This window comes from Tenrec ecaudatus, chromosome 2, assembly GCF_050624435.1.
Source record: "Tenrec ecaudatus isolate mTenEca1 chromosome 2, mTenEca1.hap1, whole genome shotgun sequence".
Classification (NCBI taxonomy): Eukaryota; Metazoa; Chordata; class Mammalia; order Afrosoricida; family Tenrecidae; genus Tenrec; species Tenrec ecaudatus.
In genome coordinates this window covers 76,058,259-76,083,079 of record NC_134531.1, presented here as the reverse complement: position 1 = coordinate 76,083,079, position 24,821 = coordinate 76,058,259, and the positions used below count along the sequence as shown (strand labels likewise).

The following is a 24,821-nucleotide window of genomic DNA, read 5'->3' as shown; positions in this document are numbered from 1 at the left end:
ATGATTTTTTGTTTAGGGTCTTTGATGCCTGATACCTGATCTCATTGACACCTCATGATTGCACAGGCTGGTGTGCTTCTTCCATGTGGGCTTGGTTGCTTCTGAGCTAGATGGCCGCTTGTTTACCTTTAAGCCTTTAAGATTCCAGATGCTATGTCTTTTGATAGCCGGGCACCATCTGCTTTCTTTGCCACATTTGCTTATGCACCCATTTGTCTTCAGTGGTCTTATCAGGGAGGTGAGCACATAATGATATGATTTATTGTTCTTTGATGCCTGATAACTGATTCCTTCAGCACCTCGTGGTTACACAGGCTGGTGTGCTTCTTCCATGTGGGCTTTATTGCTTCTGAGCCAGATGGCCGCTTGTTTAGCTTCAAGCCTTTAAGATCCACCCCAGACGCTATATCTTTTGATAGCCAGGCACCATCAGCTTTCTTCACCACATTTGGTTGTTCACCCTCTTTGTCTTCAGCAATAGTGTTGGGAAGGTTAATATTGTACAATGCTACATTATTAGAACAAACATCTTATGCTAAGGTAAGATTTAAGCAGAGGCCCAAAATCCATCTGTTTCCTTGTTGTATTTGCATAATTATACATATATCAACAAATGCATATATATTTACGTATATATTTTTTCTTCTTTCCTCTTTTTCGTTTTTCCTCTCCTGCCCTACTATTATGTTTATTCATTGTGTACCTCTCAGTAATTCCTCTCAGATACCATTTGATTGGAACAGGGAGCTATACTCTCCTCATCATCAATTTCAGATCCCCTACTATTCCCCCGTACCCATCATTATTGGCTCACTGCTAACCTCCCCCAAATCCTTTCCTCTCATGTCCCCCAGGAACCATCGGTCCAGTCACTGTCTCTGTAAGATTGCCTATCCTGCCTATCTTATATAAATACCCCCCAAAAAACTAAAAAACATACATAGTCACAAGTGTAACAGGGATCCTGACATAGAGCAGATTAATATTTCTGCATTAAATAGAGAGAAGGACATGTTATAAACCATCAGTTCAGGACATGTTATAAATCATCAGTCCATTCTCACTTTCTTTTAGGATTACATATCCTGGGTACTGCTTACCTAACAGCACATACACCTTTTTAGTCTTCAGCATTCATGTGCGAAAGGTGCATGCTAAAAGTCCCCATTGCTATTCCTGCAGTCAGAGATGGATTGATCTAGGACCACCACCTGACATTACGCCTTTAGACTTTCATTGTGGTCCCCTTGTAGCCCCCCACCCATTCAGATGGGGTGTCAATTGAATAATCTCTTTTAGAAAAATTAATGCCAGACTAGTTCCAGGGGGTTATATGTAAATTATTTTAAAATTTCCAGCTCTTCCATGATGCTATTCAGATCCATCTCCCCCACCCCACCCCCAAGTATATTCACTCACATTCCTGGGTTCAAATTTATTGACTGTATCTGCACAATCTTTATAATGTAGCAAAGTGTAAGTCAAAGTATAATTTGCTTAAGAGCTATACAATTGAGCTATAGTCAATGAATATGGCTCTTTTAGCCATAATTCCTTATGTGATATATTTTAATTCTGGACCTTGTACACCTCTGTTTCGAATCTAGATTCTGTGACTCTATACCCAGAGTCTGAAAATTGTTGCAAGTTCCACAGAAGCACAAAACCTTAAGGATATGTCTCACAGTGGTGCTGGATGCTGTTCAGTCCAAAGTCTCCCAAGATAGGGCAGAGCTAAATGCAAGGTCAAGAACCAGGAACCAAAAATATCCAAAGGCCACAGCAGATCCTCTTGCTTCCACCAAGGCTCTGTCAGGAAATAGAGATCAGTCGGGAAATGAATGTGATGTCAGTGAGGAATGTGTGGAATTGTATGGCAGCACCATGAGTTAGTCCAGGAAACCAGTGTTGCTTGGTTCACGTCCAGTTCTAAGGTGGAGTCTTAAAGATGTCACCAAGCAAGCCATGATGATTCACACCCTCTACCAAGACCAGATGGAGCCCTGGTGGTGTAGTGGTTCTGCGTTTGGCTGTGATATGCAAGGCCGATAGTTTCTCCACTAGCCCTTCTGATGGAGAAAGACGGGGCTTTCTACTTCCATAAAGAATCTCATAGGAGCACTTCTACCCTGTCCTGTAGGATTTCTATGAGTCAGCATTGACTTAATGACACTGAGAAAGAGAGACTAAGGTTAGATCTTAATCCCATCCTATTTTTGTGGTTAGTAGAATATGCTCTCCAAAATTGGCTTCTGGCCATAGGCATATAAAGTCCAGAATTATAACATATCACATAAGGAATTTTGGCTAGAAGGGCCATATTCATTGGCCATAGCTTAGTTGTATTCTCTCTCTCTCTTTCTCTCTTTTTTAATTGTACTCTTAAGAAAATCATACTTTGACTTACACTTTGCTACATCATAGTGTTTGTACAGTGACAGGTATTAAATCTCAAAATTACATTGACATTCTATTTTGTGTGTGGGGAAAAAGTTTTAAGAATCATTGTGTTAGTCTGGGTAGACTAGAAACTAATGTGTATAAGAGAGAGTTTTATATAAAAGGGAATTGTCCATTAAGAAAGCATCCCAACCCAGTCCAGTCCAAGCTCCTAAATCCAATATTAGCCCATATGTCTGATACCAATCTCTAAAATCCTCTTCAGAATGTAATGATGCCAAATGCAGAATGATCACAGCCCAGTGGGTAGAAAGTCTTTGGATCCAGTGGCGCTGGCAGGGGTCTCTATGTGGCTTCTCCGGCTTCAGAGGTCTGGTTGCATCAGGGTAGGTCCATGTGGCTTCTCCAGCTCAGGGCACTAGCGTAGTTCCAAATGTCTCGTCAGCTGCAGCATCTCCCAGGGAATGAGCAGAGAGAGAGAAAGAGAGAAAGAGAGAGAGAGAGTCGATCTCTCTCCTGCCTCCAAGAAGGAACTGCCAGAGTTCCCAGAATTCTCAGGAGAAGGACATGCCTACATAGAAGCCTTGTTGGTTATGTCTTGATTGACAGGCCAGACTCCACCCCTTCACTCATAATCCTCTCAAATTAATACCAGATTACATAACTGTCACAAGTATCTTGGATGAGTCCATATGTTTATCATATGTAAAAAAAGGGAAAGAAATTGAATTTAGAATCCTCTTCTGGTATGTTCATTGAACAATCAAAGCTGCTTCACTAAAGGCCTAAAGTTGTCATTGGCCTTTACGCACACAGTAAAGCTTGAATAGAGTAAAGGTGTTTCCTTTGAAAGGAAAATGGGAAGATCTTTCCTTCTCTTTCTCTCTCTCTTTCCCTACAGGCGAAGGAAGCACAAAGTGATTGAGGCAATTTGTGGTGCAGTGGTTAAGATCTTGTCAGCTAAATGACAGGTTCTCAGTTCAAACCCACTGGCTGCTCTGCGAGAGAAGTGCCAGTGTGCCTTCTGGGAATATTTAAGCCTAGGAAACCCTATGGGGCTGTTCTACTCTTTCCTACAAGGTTGTTAAGAATTGGAATCAACTTGATGGCAGCATTTTTTTAAAATACTTTTATTGGGGGCTCTTACACCTTTTATCACAATCCATACATTTCTCCAATGTGTCAAGCACATTTGCACACATGCCGCCATCATCATTTTCAAAGCGTTCTCTTCCCACTTGAACCCCTGATACCAGCTCCCCATTTCTTCCCCCTCTCTCCACCCTACCCTCCCTCACAAGCCCTTGACAAGTTATAGATCACAAGCCCTTGATAAGTTATAGATTATTTTTTCCATATCTTACATTGTCCTCCATCATTCCTCATCCACTTTTCCGTTATTTGTCCACCTGGGAGGAGGTTCTAGGTTGATCCTTGTGATCTATTCCCTCTCCCCACCCCCATCCTCCTCTAATCCTCCTGGTATCTTTACTCTCCTTGTGGCCCTGAGGGGTTTATTTATCTTGGAATCTCTGTGTTTCAGACTCTTATCTGCAGCAGTGTGCATGCTCTGGTCTAATCCAATATTTAAGGTAGAATTAAGGTCATGATAGTGGTGGGGGTGGGGGGGGGGAAGGAAGCACCAAAGAACTAGAAGGAAGTTGTGTGTTTCATCAGTGCTATAAGGCACCCTGACTGTCTCATCTCTTGCCTATGACCCCTTTGTGAGGGGATGTCAAGTTGTCTACAGATGGGCATTGGGTCTCCACTCCACGCACACACATACCCCATTCACCTAGTTATGGTTTTATTCTGGGTCTTACATGCCTGATAGCTGATCCCATAGACACCTTGTGATCACCCAGGCTGGTGTGCTTCTTCCATGTGGGTTTTGTTGCTTCTCAGCTAGATGACTGCTTGTTTATCTTCAAGCCTTTAAGACCCCAGATGCTATATCTTTTGATAGCCGGGCATGATCAGCTTTCTTCACCATACTTGCTTATGCACCCATTTTACCTTCAGCAATTGTGTCGGGATAGTGAACATCCCAGAATCCCAGATTGTTAGAACAAAGTGTTCTTGTGTTAAGGGAGTTCTTAACATATAGATATGAATGCATAGTTCTATTCTCTTATCATTATATATATTTACTTATGTACATGCCTGTATTTAGGCCTCCATAAATGTGTTTTGCTTTCTGGTTCTTTCCTCTATTTCCTTTTTACTTCCCTCTTTTCCCACCATCATGTTCGGCCTTCATTCAGGTTTAATAATTCCTTTCTTCTACATAGCCCTTGATTGAGCCCCACTCAGCATCCTACAACCTTCCTTTCATTGATCTTAGTTCACTAGTGCTTCCCTTGTCCCTGGGTTGTCCCACCACCTCATTTCTCCCACCTCCCCTTCCGTATCTCCCCGGAACCATTGGTCCTGTTCTCTTCATCTCCGAATTGTTTATCCAGCCCATCTTATCTAGCTAGTCATGCAGATACATTAATAAGTGAAAAACCTCAGGCAAAGCCAAGTAAAACAACAAAGGAAGTCAAAACCAACAAAACAATAATAACAAGAGCAGAAAGCAAGAACAAAATAGTAATAACAAAACAAAGTCACTGACAAAAATGGAAAAGCCTATTAATAGTTCAGGGTCTGTTTGTTGGCCTTTAGGGTGTTTTTCAATGGAGTCTGATTGGGTGCCACACTCTACCTGCAAAGTCTATTTTTGGTATTCCCTGGGGGTTTCATTACTCTGTTCCTCCTGCTGCATGCCATCAGTGCCTCACCCCAGTGTGATGGGGCCAGACCATTCACTATTCCTGCACTGTGTCTCCAGTGCTGTCCCCAGCAGCACCATGGTTCAGTGACCAGCCCTATGGTCCTCCCCTTGCATTGTCTGCTCTGAGCAGGACCACTGTCCTCAGGGCTTGGTGGGTCCTGATGTCCTCTCCTCCCTCTGCATCCTTTTGCATTTCTTTCATGTGTTCTAATCTGACGTGCCCCTCTCCCCAATTTAGCCCCAGTGCTGTCTTCTGAAGTGCATTCTTCTGAGGGGTGGGGGTATCCACATAGTTGGGATTAGTGCCGACCCTGCAGATCTCTCTATTGGTTCCATGGTACATGGCAGTATGTTGTATTCACATCTTGGCACATCGGGCGTCTCTCTATCTCCTCCTGTGGAGATATAAACAATACCCCCCCCAATTGGGTGGATTAGAGCCCTGCTTCCCTGTACCCATGTCATTTCCCCCCCCCCCTCTCTTTCTTTCCCCCTCTTATATAGTTGGCTGCTAAATGTATCCCTGGATTGGGTTTGGTCCCTGGATGGCAATATATTTATTTATTTTTAATTAAAGATTATCCTTCCTGTCCAGGAACTCCTCCTTCTGCTGTGGAGTAATGCTGCCAGAGGTGCGCTGAGAGCAGCCAGTTTTGAAACATGTGGGAAGGGCTGTCTTACAAACGTGACAAGCGGGACATGCAATGTTATGGCATTATCGGCTGAGTCCTGCGGGTCACAGCCCCAGGTAATGCCAGTGACACACCTGGGCTTCCGTGCGGAGGTTGGAACAGTAATCAACCCTCCTCCTTCACCCCAAATCCCAAACCTGTTGCTGTGGAGTCAGCGCAGGTGCACAGAGGTTAACTAGGACACAGTGGAACTTCCCCACAGGGTTCCCAAAGCTGCAGCGGCCACATCTTTCCCCCGTGGGGCAGCTGGTGGGTTCAGATGAACCCTTTGCTTAGTAGTCAAGAACTTGGCCACTGCACCACCAGGGAACTCTGACCAATGCGCCAGGAGGCGACACTGCCTCATCCTCATCATGATGGATTTGCCTTGTCAAGCCCTTTCCCAACCCTTACTCCAAATCAGTTCCCTCTTTGAGGTTGATGTGCCTGTGAAGGGAGGGTAGACGTCTCCTCTGTTCACTGTGCCAGGGTGGCAGGAACGCCTACTATGAATGGAGCCTTCCAAAGAGGAAAGATCCTCTAAGGCTTAGAGTCTAAGCTAAATCCTCCCATGACTCCACCAACTAGGGAGGTGACTTCAAGCCACTAGCAAGGAGTCAGGCAGCAATCAGGGACTTAGAACTGGAAGGGACTCGAGGGACTTAGAATCCATCTTCCTCATTTTATGCAAGGAACCGAAATCATGTGAGAGTCATGGAGCCTAACTAGTGACAAAGATAGAGAACACAAATACCAGTGTCTTGACCAAGAGTTGTGTATATAGTAGGACAAATGGTTATTTCTACAAGTCACTGCTAAGTCATCTTGGGAGGAAACATAATTTTAGATGGGGTGATATTTAAAGAAATGAATTTCTGTGAGCCTGTCATGTGCAAGTTTCTCTTCACACTGTTTTGAAAAACCACCCTAAGCCCCACAGCCTTTCCTTACTAGGATGTGTCCTTAAGTGAACTTTTTCTAGTACAAGTGATAAACAATTCCTTATCTGAGCCTTAAGCCTAGACATCTTGGACTAGAAGGAATCATTTCCAATTATGGGCTAGAGAAATTATGTTTTCAGGTTTAGTCTCCTCAATGTGTGAGTGAGGCACGCAAAAGGATAGAAGACACAGCAAACTGCTGGAATTCAACAAAGCAAAGGCTTCTCAGGAAGTGGAAGCAGGGAGACAGATGAAGCTCTTCATTATGGTATCCTAGAAGTATAAAAATACAGTGCTTTGGCCCTGATTTCCATAAGTACATAGAGAAACAGACTGCAGATCTTGATCCTATGGAAAGTTGGAAGGCATATGAGTTGTCAAAGAACTGTTCACATACTATGTGCCAAACATTTTTCATATGTCCTTTCATTTGAGTAAATACTTAATTATCCTGCGTGGTGGCAACTTTTTCTTTTTCTGTTAACTTGAAAAAGTTCTTTTTTTAAAAAAATCATTTTATTAGGGGCTCGTATAATTCTGATCACAATCCATACATACACGCATTGTGTCAAGAACATGTACATTTGTTGCCATCATCACTCTCAAAACATTTGCCTTCTGCTTGAGCCCTTAATATCTGCTGCTCATTTCCCCCTCCCTCCCCACTCCCGCCTACCTGGTGGCAACTTTCTAAATGCTTCTCCTTGGTGTGGGTTATTCTACTTTTTACCAGAAAACGATGTCATTGTTTGGTCAGGGAAAATGAGGGAAGTTGTCCATGAGATGGATTTACACTGGATGCGACAATTGGTTCGAAGATATCAAAGATTGTGAGGCTGGTGCAGTATTTTATTCGGTTGTACATAAGGTCACCATAAGCCAGAGATGACATGGTGGCAATGAACAACATTTATGTTTTAGTTTATGAAGTGATATATCCAGTAAATCTTGTGTGCACCACTATTAAGTACCCTAGGTGAGGCGCAGGAAAGAGAAAAATTAGACATGACCCATGTGTGTATGCTTAGTCTAGTGAGGAAAACAAGAATACAAATAAAAGTTAGATTGCAACTTGAAAAGCAATGCTAGGAGAGAAGAGATTTGACCTGGCCAGAAAATTCAAAGAATGCTTCTTTGAGAAATTGATAATTGAGTAGAAATGTGAAGGAGTTTCAGTAGTCAAGAAGAGAGAAGAGTGTTTGAAGTCAAGAAACACTGCATGCATGTGTCCATTATAGTGTTGGGCCAAGGGATGTGGTATGTATTTTGACAGCTCTCTTGTGCTATGTGGTAAATAGGTTTGTCTAGGGTTAGACTCAATGGGATGTAAATAGACTGGTTAGAGTATTATTAAGTTTGATAAAACTTAACATTTCAAGGTGGAGAAGATGGAGAGAAGTGAAGAATTTTGGCCGAATGTGGGGGATGGATTGGCTATAGAACTGGAGGAGCCCTGGGTGACATCTAGTTCGCAGTCTTGTTTGACTGGATGCCTGACCCATTGAAATTGGGGATGATGGAAGGAAATCAGGTTACAGGTGGGTGTGGCTGTGGGAGAACACGAATTCATGTTAAACTTGGACACATTTGAGAACCCAGAGAAGACAAATGATCAATTGTGGAATAAGATTTGAATCCTGAGGAGGTTGATGACTGCATTGGAGATATAAACCTGTGATTCATCTTCATATGGATGGTAATGAAGAAATTGAGTCCAACACCTGGGAAGATAATATTTAAGAGTGAAATTAAATTGTGGTTATGTGTTGGGCTGCTAACCACAATGCCAGCAGTTCAAAACCACCAGCCACTCCACTGAAAAAGCTGACCCTTTCTTCGGCCACAAACGCTGAGGACTAAAAGGGTATAATGCTGTTAGGGAGCGGGTCCTGGGATATGGAGCCCTGAAAGAAAAGGGGGTTGGGCCATGGGTTAGAACAGGGCCTGCTCGCTATTTAATGGAGTCAGGATAACAGTGAGAGTGAAATTTTGCATGGTCTTTCTTTATATTTCTTTTCTCTCAGTGTCTGTCTATATAAGATAAGCGGGATAAGCAACCCCAAGGAGACAGCAGCAGGACTGACAGTTAGGGGGTAGTTGGAGGGGAGGAGATGGCATGGGGGTGAGGTGAGTGGTGAGCCAGTGATAAAAGGCACAGGGCATAGCAAGAGTTTCAAAATTGACGGTGAGGAAGGTGTAGCATTCCTGGTTGTGTTTGATCAGTTGAAATGTATCTGAAGGAATTACTGAGGTGAATGATAGGTAAACATGATAGTGGGGCAAGAGGAAAGAAAAATAGGAAAGAAGAAGAAAGTAAAAAATATGTGTACAGTTATAGATATGTATATATGTAAATATATAAAGATTGGTTTATTTGTCTGTGTATGTATATGTATGTAAATACAACAAGGAAGCAGATGAACTTTGGCCCTCTACTTAAATCGTCCCTCAGTAGGTATAAGAATGGTTTGTTCTAATAATGTGGCACTGTATGATACTCATCTTCCCAGCACAATCATTGAAGACAAAATGGGGCATAAGCAAATGTGGTGAAGAAAGTCGATGGTGCCTAGCTATTAAGATACAGCACCTGGGGTCTTAAAGTATTGAAGTTACACAAGTGGCCATCTAGCAGGAAAGCCACAAAGCCCATGTGGAAGAAGCACACCAGCCTGTGTGATCATGAGGTGTTAGCAGGAATAGGTAACAGAAGTTCAAAACCAGGCAATCAAATCAACATGAAGGAGCGTGGACAAAGTGAAGACCCAAAACTCACCTGTAAGATAATTGGACAGTCCCTCACAGAAGGGCTACATGGACAGGATTTTAAATCTAGGGTGCAGTATAGCACTGATGAAACACATAACTATACTCTGGTTCTTTAATATTTCCTCTCCTTACTATTATGGTCTTTAAAAAATCTCACCAATCTTGTTAGACCTGCATATATCTATTTGTATAATTAAGATCATTTGATGCATGAAAGGCAAGATAGCTAACCCTTCAGAAACTGTAATGAGAGTAATGATCCCCTGAGGGTATGGGAAGAAAGGGGTGCGGAAGAAGGAGCTGATTACAATGATGACTGTATTACTGCCACACGAGGGGAACGCGTAACAGAATTGCAGGTGAACAGACACATTGGATGGTGTAAGGCAGCATATATATGCTGGATATATATATATATATATATTTGGTTCCTGGGGGGTAACGTGAGGGGGGGAGGGGAGCTGATAACAAAGACTTCAAGAAGAAAGAAAATGTTTTGAAACTGGTGGTAGCAATTCTACAGTTATCCTTCATCTAATTTAATTATGGACTGTTGTAATATCTGTAAACCTTCCAATAAAATGATTTTTAAAAAAAGAGGGGTTTAGGAGAGGAGATGGGTTAATTAGGGTGTGAGGTAGTATCGATGAAGAACACAGCTTTCCCCCAGATCCTGGATGCTTCCTCCCCCCAACTACCATGATCCGAATTCTACCTTGCAGGGCTGGATAGGACAAAGGCTGTACACTGGTACATATGAGGGTTGGAGGTACAGGGAATCCAGGGTGGATGATACCTTCAGGACCAAAGGTGTGAGGGACGATGCTGGGAGAGTGGAGGGTGAGTGGGTTGGAAAGGGGGAACTGATTACAAGGATCCACATGTGACCTCTTCCCTGGGAGAGGGACAGCAGAGAAGGGGGGAAGGGAGACTCCGGATAGGGCAAGATATGACAAAATAACGAGGTATAAATTACCAAGGGCATATGAGGGAGGGGGGAATAGGGAGGGAGGGGGGGGGGAAAGAGGACCTGATGCAAGGGGCTTAAGTGGAGAGCAAATGCCTTGAGAATGATTGGGGCAGGGAATGTATGGATGTGCTTTATACAATTGATGTATGTATATGTATGGATTGTGGTAAGAGTTGTTTGAGTCCCTAATAAAATGTAAAAGAAGAAAAGAGAAAAAATGATTAGGGCAAAGACTGTACAGATGTGCTTTATACAATTGATGTATGTATATGTATGAACTGTGAAAAGAATTGTATCAGCCCCAATAAATTGTTAAAATAAAAAAATTTAAAAAAAAAAGAAAAGAAAAAAAACAATACAGTCTGAGAAACCCATAGGGACAGTTCCACCCTGTCCTCTGGGGTTGCTATGAGTCAGAAAGGACTTGAGGGCAGGGAGCTTTGTTTTGTTTGTTTGTTTACCCCCTATGGTGATTTCAATTTAAGTTTGTCTCTAGTTATGGGATGATTACTTTGATTCCTGGTTAAGGTTTCTCAGGTTGAGGCTGTCTGCTCCCATAAAGATTTGCAGTCTGTATAGGTTCACTATGAGTCAGGATGAATTTATGTGTTTGACCTGAAATATCCTTAAAATTACACCACATAGGTGGATGCTGCAGGCCTTGTTGAAAAGTTATCTAAAAGCTTAGAAAACATTAGCTTTATGTGGTGTCCTTGGGAGGCAGATAATATATATGAAGAGTAAGAAGGTGTAATGCAGAAGCCTGGAGAATACTGAAGGTTGGTGGTTTGGAGTTACCACATTCTCTGTGGGAAAAAGACAAGGCAGTCTGCTTCCATCAAGATTTGTTGCCTTGAAGACCCGTGGAGCAGTTTTACTCTGTCCTAGGTCAATGAGAGTTGGATTCAAGTCAACAACAGTGGGGTTAGAGAGCAAATTAAATACCGTGTTGGCAAATAAATTACTTGATGATCAAAGATGTCTTTTTAAGCTGAAGTAGATGGGAAACACTTTTATGTGAACATTGAATTGCATTAAAATATCTGGCCTGGCTTGTAAGGTGTGGAAAGTGTTTTTTGCTTCATTGTATGTCCAAGAATTCATTTTCCTTCACTTTAGAATGTACTCTTTGGTAGCCGTCACAGAGAGGAGGCCTGTAAGCCTGGCGCCACACCTGCTTCCGGATGTCCTGGGGCTCCTGCTCCTGCCTGCCAACAAGTGGCTAAGTCGTTCCTTTCTGATTTGTTGAGTCAGAGTTGTGGCAGGCGTTAAAGTTCACTCCTGTTATCTTACTTAGTTAAGAACAAGCATGGAGTTAATAAGTCTCTGCTACTTGCCTACTAAAGGACTAGGCACTGTGAAGAATACACAGAGTTGTTAGAAGTTTTATCCTGAAGGTGCTAAGTCTGATTGGAATGGAGACAAGAAACCAAAGATAATTAGGACATACTTAAGTGTTATATAAAAAGTCCCCAAATCCACTGCCACTGAGTCGATTCCAACACAGCATGGCCCCAAACAGAATTTTTTAGACTGTCAATCTTTATGGAAGCAGCCCACCTCATTCTCTTCTTGTAGAGTTGCTGGTGGGTGCTGCTGGGTTTGAAACAACTCCTGGTTTTTTTGGTTATGCCCAACTCTAAATGCCATGTGACTCAAGTGACGCTATAGGATAGGGTACAGCTACCCTCGTGGGTTTCTGAAACTGTAACTGTTTACTGGAGTAGAAAGCCCTGCCTTTATCTCTCGGAACCACTGGTGGTGTGGACCTGGGGCCTTTAAAGATCACAGGCCAATGCAGAACCACGACTCCAGCAGGCCTCCTTCTGCCTAACCCTCCAAACCAAAAACCAAACTCACTGCTATCGATTTGATGCTGCCTCACGGCAACCTTATACAACGGAGCAAAACTGCCCCTTTGAGTTTCAGAGGCTTTACTGCTTCTTGGGAGTAGAAAGCCCTGTTGTTAATCCCAACAGGCTACCTCTAGGTGGTAGGGAATGGTCTGAGATTTGAAGGAAGGATAGGGGTTGGGGATACAGAGGGAGAACATCTGCATGGGAGAAAAGTCTGAACAGATGCCTACTTGGTAAAAAGCCCAGGGAACAAATGAGCCTGATTTCCTGCTGAAGTTACTCAAGAGATGGCCTTGTAAAAGGATTTTGATGCTAAAGTTGATGATAAAATCTGGAATATTTTTAGTTAACACACGTAGAAAAAATCATTAAGATATTCCTTAATATAAAGGTAACATGATATTTGTGTAGAATATTTGGGAAACTACAACTAAGTATATGAAGAAAAATTAAATAATGTATAATTTTACCAGGAACCCTGGTGATGTAGTGGTTATGCTTTGGGCTACTAACTGCAAGATGAGCAGTTTGAAACTACCAGCCGATCTGTACAAAAAGGACCAGGCTTTCTAATCCCTTGAAGAGTTACAATCTCAGGAACCCACTAGGAGTCGGAATTGCCTTGATGGCAATGAGTTTATTTTTTTAAATTAATCATCCCACTACTTAGAGATAATACTAGCAGCGCTTTGTTGTATATCTTTCTGAAGTCTTATGTGCATACACATGGACAGATTGACATGCACACAATCACTTTACAACCAATAGCAATACAACTTTCTATATTACTGTTAAATCGCTATAGCCATTCCATGGAAACTGTAAAGAATACTTTCCATTGATTTGTTTCAAGGATCCCTGGTGGCACTGTGGGTTAGTTATTGGGTTGCTAACCTCAAGGTTGTCAGCTCAGTCCCTCCAGATGCTCTTCAGGGACAAAAAGATGAGACTGTCTGCTCCCACAAAGACTTATAGTCTTCAAAATACCCTGTAGGATCACTATTAGTCAGATCGACTAGATGGCAGCAGGCTAGAGTTTTCTGTGTGTGTATGTGGGTGTGTCTCAACAGATTTGTTTACTAACAGCAAAGTACTTGTACACAATGAAATACTGTGAAACCTCAAATGGACGAAATGTAGATTATATGTACACTGATAGAAGGTATCCCTTTATATAATGTTAGGTGGAAGAAAACCAGGTTACAAAACACAAAGCAACAAAGCCCACATGGAAGAAGCACACCAGCCTGTGTGATCATGGGGGGTCGAAGGGACCAGGTATCAAGCACAAGCACCAAAGAACAAAAAATCATATCATTGTGAATGAGGGGGAATGCAGGATGGGGACCCAATGCCCATCTGTAGACAGCTGGACATCGCTTGCTGAAGGGTAGTGGGGAGGAGATGAGTCACTCAGGATGCAGTGTAGCATCAATGAAACACACAACTTTCTTCTAGTTCTTAAATGCTTCCTCCCCCTCCACTATCATGATCCCAATCCTACCTTACAAACCTGGTTAGACCAGAGGGTGTACAGTAGTGCAGATAGGAACTGTAAACACAGGGAATCCAGGACAGATGAATCCCTCAGGACCAGTGGTGACAGTGGTGATACCGGGAGGGAAGGGGGAGTAGAAGGGGGGAGCCGATTACAAGGATCAACTATAACCTTATCCCTGGAGAATGGACAACAGAAAAGTGGGTGAAGGGAGACATCAGGCACTGTAAGATATGATAAAATAATAATTTATAAATTATCAAGGGTTCATGAGGGAGGTGAGAACGGGCAGGGAGAGGGGAAAAAAAATAAAACTGAGGAGTTGCTTCTAAGAGCCCAAGCGGACAGCAAATGTTTGAGAAGGATGACGGCAACGAATGTATAAGTGTGCTTTACCCAATTGATGTATGTATAGATTGTGATAAGAGTTGTATTAGCCCCCGGTAAAATTAGTTTTTTAAAAAGAATTCACTAAAAAAAACCATACAAAATAATAGTATGTATGCTTTAAAATATATTTACAAATAAATGCCCTAGAGAATTGTTCATAAAAAGCCCCCACAATTGTGGCATTTATTGGCATTAATTTAGTTTCTAAATCTATTTATTGGTATGCTTTAATTTTTAAGTAACATCAGAAAAATCAGTTTAGCTATTACTATTAAAATTACACAGTGGGAAATGTATAATTAATTATATCTCAAAATATAGTTTTATTGGCTACAAAGTAGGCTGTCATGTAAATATGCAACAGTTTATTTAACTATTCCTCTATTGTTCCCATTTTCATGAATGTATATATTCAAGTATAAACCAAAACTCCAAACTCACTGCCAGTCAATAGATGCCAATTCATTGTGATCCAATAGAACTGGGTAGACCTGCCCCTGTGAATTTCTGCAACTGTAACTCTTTATGGGAGTAGAAAATTGGTGGTTCTGAACTGCTGACCTTAAGGTTAGCAGCCCGACAGGTAACCGCTACTTTATCCTAACTGTATAAGAGAATTAATGGGTTAAAAGAAATAAACATGTTGAACTTGTTTTCCAGAAAGGATGTCATGATATTTTGCCAACAGTGTAAAAACACAGGTCTCATCATACTTTCAGTTACAAAGTTAATAGGAAAAATAGGATTTCATTATCATTTGTAGGCCAACATTTATATTACTGATAACATTGGAGATTTTTAAGTGTTTATCAGCCATTGTCTTTTTGCATAATTTAATTAGTCATGTTTATATATTCTATTCTATGATACTCTCAATGCATAAATGCTTTGTCTATGAAGATGGAACATTTGCTTGCATAGTGGGGCAAAACATTTTTTTAATTAATATGTTCCAAGTATTGGGCTAGGCTCAATTGTACAAATGTTCTTTTAATTTAAACTTTTTATTGTGATTTGGATGCAAGTGGATGGAGCAAATTGATTTTCTATTCAGCAATTGGTATATAGTTTGGTTTGTGACTGTGATAGCAATCCCCCCAATGTGGCCCACTTCTCTGGCGTTTACCATTTCCTTTGTCCTTCTTCCCTCCCTCCAGAGCTTCAGGCCATTTGATCGCCATGGTTGGTTGTTGTAGGAAGTGCATACCTCCTATAGGCTTATTTATTGTAGGAAGTGCATGCTTCCTTATAGGCTTGTTTATTGTTTGGGAAAAATTGAACCAAGGGTATGGTTCAAAAAGGGGTAAAGGGTGACTAAGGGTCATTGTTTTCAGGGTCCCATCAGTTTTTATCAGACCAGTAAACCTAGTTGTTGGGGTTTTTTAATGATTCTGAGTTTTGTTCTACGCTTTTCTCCCACTCTACCCAGGACTTCCTATGGCAGTGGTACATGGCAGGCATCTTGTTCTTCTGGTTCCAGGGTGTGGAGCTAGGGATTGCATGGCCTGTTAGTTTTTGGACTGATTATTTCCATACACCTTTGAATTTTCTTCACTCTTCTTCGCTCTGGACAGGGAGAGGCCAATAGTTGCCCCTTAGACTGCTACTCATAAGCTTTTAACCTAATTGCTACTCCCAAAGTGAAATGTAGAAATTATTTTTGTGAACTCTCTTATGGCATTTGACCTTAATGCCCCTTGAAACTATGGTCCTGAGCCCTTAGACCCAGTGACTTCTTCCTTCAAAGTGTTTAGTTATTGCTAAGAAATTCTCATAACTTGAGAGCAAAACTTCTTTTCCCCTCCTCATTGCTTTTTAAAAACTGTTTCAATGGAGAAAATAAATGTTAACTTCCTTGGGAAGGAGCTACTTGTAACTAAATCCCTCCAGGGCTCTGTCGCTAATGTTATGTGCCTTGAATAGCTGGATTGTGGTAAGAATTGCGTTATTTTCTAATTTTTAATAAATTCATATGCCACTCAAAACAGGACTACATGGAACCCAATTAATCATTTGCCCATATTTGTCCTACAAACATTGACCCTTTCACCGATTTTTGCATGCAGCCATAATCACCTTCAGTGTGTAAAACAACCACAAAGACTTTGAGTGCACTCAGCTGACTTATTTATAGACTTAGGCAAAAAAAATTTGTTAATCTAATTTTCAGATAATGTATCTATACATTCAAAGAAAGACAATGAGGCTCTTTCATCGTCAGTACTGGGCTCACCTGTCTGGTCCTTGCACCTGTACCTAGGAATTCCTGGGCTGGACCACTGAAATGAATAAATGTAATCACACAATCATGAGCTACAGCTACTCTCAAGGTGTGGAACAAAAACATGGAACACCATCCTGACTTAAATCCAACACAGGATGTTTGTTCCAATCTTCCAGAATTCCAGAGATTCTATGCTTATTGGAGCTGAAAGGTCACAAGTCCTCCTCTTTTAAATACATTTTTCCTTAAAACAAAACAAAAAAATCCAAACTCACTGCCATCGAGTTGATGCATATTCATAACAAATCCAATAGGCAGGATAGAACTTCCCCTGTGCTGTGAGTTTCTGAGAGAGTAACCTTATTAAGGGAGTAGAAAGACTCCTCTTTCTCCCACCTTTTTCCTTAGGCCAACACAAACTTTACTCTCTGGAGTTAGGAAATCATTTTTTTGGTGATCTTTTCCTTAAAAAAATACTCATGTACATTTCTAAAAGTAAGAGACAAGTTCTTTGTCACCTCATGTTTATGTTCATACTCTTAAGGGTGCCTCGCTTTTTATGATTTTATCTCTTGTTCTTTCTGTAGACCATTCAGTGAACATTTATAGAGAACCCATTGTGTGCCAGTCATTGAGCAAAGTTCTGGGAATCCCTTCGAGGGACTGAGAAGGACAGGTAAGGGCCAATAAACATTTTCTACAAGAGCTAGATACTGAATGTTTTTGGCATATGAGAGGGAACCAAGTCCTCGGGGCTTTGTGGTGGTGGTACAAAAGCAACCGTGGACGATACATAAACAAGCATGTCTGTGTCCCAGTAAAACTGTACTGACTGACATCGAGGGCAGGCTCCTGATACAGGAGGTCACGACCCCTTGTAGAATAATTGTACTGTGATCTAATGCAAAGTGTGTGTGTGCTGCACCCGCAGCGACTATCTTAGCAGCACCAACAACTTGCTATTGAGACACAGCACAAGGAATAACTCATCTAACCCCGGAGGGCTAGCTAGTTTTCATTTAGGAGGTGACGTTGGGGCTTTAAAAGTCCCAGGAGGAGGAAAGCATTTCAAGAAGGTAATTCCAAGAAGCATGAACAAAGGAGCGGGCGTGAAAGAACACGTCGGGTGGTGGAAGCATTGAGTTCTCTTTGTGTTGGTAAAACATGGGGTTTGCAGGCAGATGCTAGGAGAAGGATGCTGGAGCCAGATGGTCATAAGCTGTAATTCTGGAGGCGCCCCTGACAGAAGCAGCAGTCAAGACATCAGGCAGCATAAGGTGGTACCGAAGCACCATTGCTCTTCTCTGCTCTCCTGTATCCCTTGGTCCCTCTCCCTTGGAAAGAAACAAAGAGGAAATTGTACTTAATTCCATATTTCCATATCCATCTTCCCCCTTAGACTTGTGCTCGTATGGGATGAGACCAGGGCTTACCCCTCACAGAGTCATCTGTGCCTGCCAAGTGCCGAGTGCGATCTCAAACATTATTTAATGAGTGAATGAAACATTAGTTTTGGCTCTAGGCCTTTGCTCCGCTTCCAGCCCAATTAGATCATTTTAAATTCATAACAAGCACTAGCTCTTAATCAGACCAATAGATGCTTAATCTTAAAGTCCAAATTAAAACTCTCTCTTTTTTTTTTTTTTTAAAACTCTCTTGAGAGACTATCTTTTTCTCCTGTTATCTCTGTCTTGGTGGTTGTGTAAACTAGTATCCCCTCCAGGGGAGGGCATTTTGGCATTCGTTCACACAATTCCAAATGCACGAACTCTCTGACCCAGCAAGTCCACTTCTAGGAATGTATCTAACAGCTGTCCTCCCACGGAGGACGAATAACACAACTTATATACAAAAACCTCCATTGCAACACTGTTTGCCGCAGCCGAAGACTGGAAAGGACCTTCATGCCCACCCAGAAGGATCTAGTTAATAAATTATGGTACACCGTAACATAGACAACTAGTCCAGAGATAAAAATAATGGAGATCATTCTGTTTGCACTGATAGGGAATGGTTGCTGAATATCTATATCTATGTTAAAGAAAACAACAACACCACGGGCTACAGCATGCCACCACCAATTAAAGTTTGAAAAAGATAGACACATTTGCATGCAAATACATAGCTATCTCTACTACCTCTAGCTTGGGTCGCTGAGTGGCTAGATAAGCAGGAAGGGAAGGGATCTGTAATTTCTGACATAACACAAAAAATCCTACTTGGTTCTCTTCTTTTTTTAAAATAATTTTTTGGGGGTTCATACAGCTCTTATCACAATCCATACATCCATCCATTGTGTCAAGCACGTTTGAACGTATGTTACCATTATCATTTTCAAAATATTTTCTTTCTATTTGAGCCCTTGGTATCAGCTCTTCATTTTTTTAACTCCCCCCTCCCCCCCTTATGAGCCCTTGATAATTTATAACTTTTTTCATGTGTTACACTGACCACTGTCTCCCTTTACCCATTTTTCTGTTGTCCATCACCCAGGGAGGGGGTTATATGTAGATCATTGTGATCGGTTTCCCCTTTTCCCCCATCTTCCCCCCACCCTCCTGGTATGGCTACTCTCATTATTGGTCCTGAGGGGCTTATCTGTCTTAGATTCCCTGTGTTTGCAGCTCTTATGTGTACATGCTCTGGTCTAGCTGGATTTATAAGATAGAATTGGGGTCATGATAGTGGGGGGAGGAAGCATTAAAGAACTAGAGGAAAGTTGTATGTGTTATCGTTGGTACACTGCACCCTGATGACTGGCTCATCTCTTCCTTGTGACATTTTTGTGAGGGGATGTCCAATTGTCTACAGATGGGCTTTGGTTCTCTACTCCACCCTCGCCTTCATTCACAATGATGAGTTTTTGTTCGAATGGGTCTTTGATGCCTGATACCTGATCCCATTGACACCTCATGATCACATAGGCTGGTTTGCTTCTTCCATGTGGGCGTTGTTGTTTCTCAGCTAGATGGCCACTTGTTTATCTTCAGTCTTTTAAGACCCCAGATGCTATATCTTTTTTAAATTAAAAAAAATTTTTTTTTAATTTTCTCTTCTTTTTGATTTTGTATGTCAGTGGATTTTTTGTTTGTTAGTTTGTCGGTGTTGCTGCCTTTATCACCATGTTTTTTTAAATCATTTTATTAGGGGTTCATACAACTCTTATCATAATCCATACATACATCAATCGTGTAAAGCACATCTGTACATTCATTGCCCTCATCATTCTCAAAATATCATTCTCAAAACATTTGCTCTCCACTTAAGCCCCAGGCCTCAGGTCCTCATTTTTTCCCCTCCCTCCCCACTCCCCACTCCCTCCTGAGCCCTTGATAATTTATAAATTATTATTTTTCATATCTTGTCCTTTCTGACATCTCCCTTCACCCAATTCTCTGTCCAGATGCTATATCTTTTGATATCCAGGCACCATCAGCTTTCTTGATCACATTTGCTTATGCACCCATTTTGTCTTCAGCGATCATGTCAGGAAGGTGAGCACCACAGGATGCCAGGTTATTAAAACAGAGTGTTCTTGTGTTGAGGAAGTACTTGAGTAGAGACCTGTATTAGTCTGGGTACTTTAGAGAAACAAATCCACAGAAACTCATGTACAAAAGAGAATTTTATATAAAGGTTAAGTGCACATCAAGAAAACACCCCAACCCAGTGTGCCCAAGCCCACAAGTCCAACATTAACCCATATGTCCAACACCAATCCACAAAGTAGATGCAATGATGCCGACTGCAGGAGGAAAGCTGAGTCAGTGAATGTGTAAGTATCTCGGCACTGGCAGGGGTCTCCACAAGGATGTTCCAGCACCCGGGGCTGCATCAGGTCGGTCCATGTGGCTTCTCCTCAGGGGTGTCTTGCAGGGAATGAGCCTTGCCAGCTAAAGCAATGAACTGGCTAAGGCAGCTTCATCCTGGTCTGACCATCAGAAAGCAAGAGACATGAGAATGGGAAAGGCAAGGCTCCCTGAGCCATTTATCCCTCTGTCCTTCAATTAACCCCACATGTGTTTATCGGCCAGGTTGGCACAATAAACTAACTACCTCAAGGCCCAATGTCTGTCCGCTACCTTAATACTTAGCATATAAATATATTTACATAGATCTATTTTCATATCATATATAAATATATTTACATATGTACATGCCTGTATTTAGATCTCTGTAAATGTCCTTTGCTTGCTAGTTCTTTCATATATTTCCTTTTGCTTTCCTCTTATCCTACAATCAGGGTGTGGCACTCTTCTTTAACCCTATACTGTTTTCCCTTTGTTCTTAGGATTAAGTCCAACGTCATAACCTGCAAGGTGCAGTATGTGATAGGACCCTTCCCCAGTCTTCAACCTCTCCCTCTCTTTGCGTGGTCTCCTTGCAGTTCTTCAAAGACAGTGTTCTTCCCTACTTCCTACACATGTTTCTCTGCCTGGAATACTCTTGGGGTTCTCTAGGCATTGGTTTAAGGGTCGCTTTACCAAAGAGTTCTCTCCTAACTCCTAAGTCCCCCTGACATGTGCTCCCAGGGGATGCTGCACTTTTCTTTCAGCTGCAAATGCCACACCAACCCAGACTCACTGCCATCCAGTTGATTCTGACTCATAGTGACCCTTTAGGACAGAGTTGAATTGCCCTGTCTATGGGTTTCTGAGACTGCAAATCTTTTCAGGAGCAGAAAACCTCATTCTGAGGAGCAGTTTCTGGGTTTGAACTGTTGAAGTGTTGATCTTGCAGTATGCAGCCCAACTTTTAATCCACTACACCACCAGGGCACCCCTAAACATCAAATCTATGCAATTAATAGCATGTTTCTCTCTGTTTTCCTTACTCGGCTGCCAGCTTCTGCCTGTCTTGGTCACCTGGCACAAGACAGGCCTGCCATTAGACTTGTGGGAGGAGGGGCATAGAAGAGAGGCAGGGATGAAGGTGGGAGGGAGGACGGGTGGTGTCTCTTAGTTCGGGAGGAGGGAGGATAGAAAGGAAGGGAGCTACTTGTTAGGCGCTGTCAAGTCTGTCCCAGTGCATAGTGGACAGTGCGTGTACACCTCACAGTTATGTGACATCCTCACAATTGCTGCAGCCACTGTGTCAACTGTGTCTTGTCTAGAGTCTTCCTCTTTTTCACTGCCCCTCCGCTTCAACAAGCATGATGTTCCTCTCCAGGGATGGCTCTCTTCTGATAGCATGTTCAAAGCACATGAGATGAGTAGCCAAGGAACAGTCTAAGCGTATTTCTTCCTAGATAGGTCTGTTTGTTCTCTTGTCAGTCCACGGGACTTTCAGTGTTCTTCACCAACACCAAAATTCCAATGCCCTCTTCTTCCGTATTTGATGTCCCACTTTCACATTCATTTGAAGTGATTGAAATCACCATGGCATGTGCCAGGCACACCTTCATCTTCAAAGTAACAGCGTTGCTTTTCGACACTAACAGCATCTTGTGCAGGAGATTTACCCAATGGAATGAGTCTTTTGCTCTGTTGACTGCTGCTTCTGTGCATATTGATTGTGGAAGGGAGTCACTAGCAGACATTAGTAAGTGATTAGTTTGTAGGCCTTCTCTTCTTAGATTTTCTTGAAAATTTCATCAACTCTGTAACCTTAGAATTTACATGCTATAGAAATTCGGTGGTGGTGTGCGCGCGTGTGTGTGTGTGTTTATGTCAAAGCAGATGGATGTTGTTTTAGGTCAATGGTTCTCAACTTTCCTAATGCCGTGACCTTTAATACAGTTCCTCATGTTGTGGTGACACCCCCCCGAACCATAAAACTATTTTTGTTGCTACTTCATAACTGTAATTTTGCTATGTTATGAATCAGATGATCCCTGTCAAAGGGTTGTTCGACCTCCTAAAGGCATCTCGACCCACAGGTTGAGAACTACTGTTTTAGGTGGATGTTTAGTGAAGACTGCTATTCTGAATATTTATTTTTTTAATTTTCTTAGCACCTCTTTATAGGACAATGACTGTATGATATTATTTTTGTTGTTGTTGTTAGGTGCCATTGCGTCGGTTCTAACCCATAGCAACCTTCTGCGCAACAGAAGAAACCACTTCCCAGCCCTGCACCCTCCTCACAATTATCTCTGTGCTTGAGCTCATGCTTTCAGCCACTGACTGTGTCCATCCATCTCTTTGAGAGACTTTCTTGCTTTCACTACCCCACCACTTTACCAAGCATGATCTTCTTTTCCAAGGACTGGGAAGAAACTGAAAATACCAGGGGTCAGGCATACCTTGGTTCTCAAAGGAACATCTTTGTGCTTTTCAATACTCTAAAGAGGTCTTATGCAGCTGATTTCCTGAATACAATGCATCTTTCTATCTCTTGATTGCTACTTCCATGAGCATTGATTCTGGATTCAAGTAAGACAAAATCTTTGACAACTGTAATCATTTTCCCCCATTTATCATGATGTTACCTATTGGTCCAGTTATGAAAATTTCTTGACACTGAGTTGTAATCCATACTGAAGACTGCAGTCCTTGATCTTCAGCAGCAAGTGCTTCAAGCCCTCCTCACTTTCAACAAGTAAAATGTCATCTGCATATCACAGGCTGTTAATCCTCCAATCCTGATGCTACATTCTTCTTTGTGTAATCTAGCTTCTCTGATTATTATTTTCTATCGAGATAATGAAAGATAATCCAACCTTCCTATAGCTTCATTGATTGATTGATATCTATTTTCAATATTAATAGTTTAGCAAAGATTCTTTAGCTTTACTGCCTATTCTTGTTAGAATTGTTATTAAGTTTAGGGAAATCCCTATTCAATTTCTTTTGCATGTGGGTGGTTTAAATCCACCCAGAGGTACCTGGGAAGAAATACCTGATGATATACTTCAAAAAAATCATAGCCATTGAAGACACAAGGGGACACAGTTTCACTCTGGTCCGCATCAGTTGGAATGGTCATTTGGCTTTGGGTTTGTAGGACTTTGGGGCGTTTCAAGTGTTTTCTTGTTTTGATTTGTTTTAGTTGTGCTGTGTGTGTATGCTCACGAGTCCCAGAGTCCCCCAAGGGTCCTGAAGGGGTACAGATGAAGAGTTCTGGAATGGAAGCTTCATCACTGTCATGGTCACTCTCACTCGATCTCAACTCCCCAGTTCCTTGTTACCACTTCCTTTGGATTCATTTTCCTCAGCACTTAGCATGCGCTCTCTGAAACTACGGTCGTGCCGTGCCTCCCCATCCTGCACTGTAAGCTCCACTGGAGGAGGTGCCTTGCAGCTGTGATTTAGAGCTCTCCTCAGTATTCCGCCCAGTGAATAGCCTATGAGAAAACCAAAACCAAAACCAAACCCACTGCCCTGCAGCTGATTCCTACTCGTAACAACCCTGGAAAGGACAGTATAACTGCTCCCCAGCGAATCGGAGACTGGAAACCTGTGTGGGAGCAGACAACGTCAGCTTTCTCTATGGAGTGAATTGTGGCTTTGAACTGCTGACCTTGCGGGTAACCGCCCGATGTTTAACTCATTGTGCCACCAGAGCTCCTTTGGTCTTTGAGAGGGGCTTAATAATGAGTTGAGTGAGTTAATAATGTCAAATCAATGTGAAGTCTAATGTTAATCTCTGGAATTTGTTCTTAGAACTTGTGATCGTTGGCTTTTAAAATAAGAGACATTTTAATTAAACTTGATTGCACATCAAGTGTTATGATCACTAATTGTGCTAATAGGATAATTAATTTTTTTCTTCATTATTTAGAGAATACCTTATTAGTTTCTGTAATCAAGTGTTACACAACAGTAGATATGGCTCTACATATTTAATACAGTGCATTACCCCTGTACAAATGGGAAAAAAACGAACGTTTCTGGACCAAGACAGCGGTTCATTTCTGTACAATGCCAACTCAACGTGACACAACTGGGTAGTTTTCCAAAGATGACAACAAGGTTAAGTTTCCCAAAGTACAAAATGTATTTATTTATTTATCTAAATAGACCAATTTCAGTTTTATGCAGCAGCAGCAGCAGCGTTTCCAGGTTTCATAGCCATCTGCACAGAATCATAGAGACACCCAGCACACTCTATTTAAAAAAGTGTGTGTGGGAGGGGGAGGGAGTGGTGGTGAACAAAACCTCAGAGGGGTACTAAAGTCCTGTTACTATTGTGGTACCTGGCACCATTTAAAACCTTCTTATAAATTAGCTTCTCAGTCATCATTTGGATAGAAAGCTTTCAAGAATGATACCGTTAAAAAACAGCTCTGATCCAACACAGTCACAACACCAAAAGGATGAGTTCGGATGTTACCATGTGTGTATTTCTTTGTCAGGAGAAAGAGGAGACTTTCTACGCCTGTAAA

At 41.9% G+C, this 24,821-nt stretch overlaps 1 protein-coding gene across 1 annotated transcript in view; it reads left to right on the top strand.

The window, feature by feature from the left end:
* DMGDH (dimethylglycine dehydrogenase) overlaps nt 1-24,821 on the top strand; it is a 302,254-nt gene that overhangs the window by 85,220 nt on the left and 192,213 nt on the right. The window contains exon 2 of the mRNA XM_075541210.1: nt 17,083-17,171. The gene's annotated coding sequence lies outside the window, so the exon portion shown is untranslated. The remainder of the gene's footprint in view (nt 1-17,082; nt 17,172-24,821) is intronic.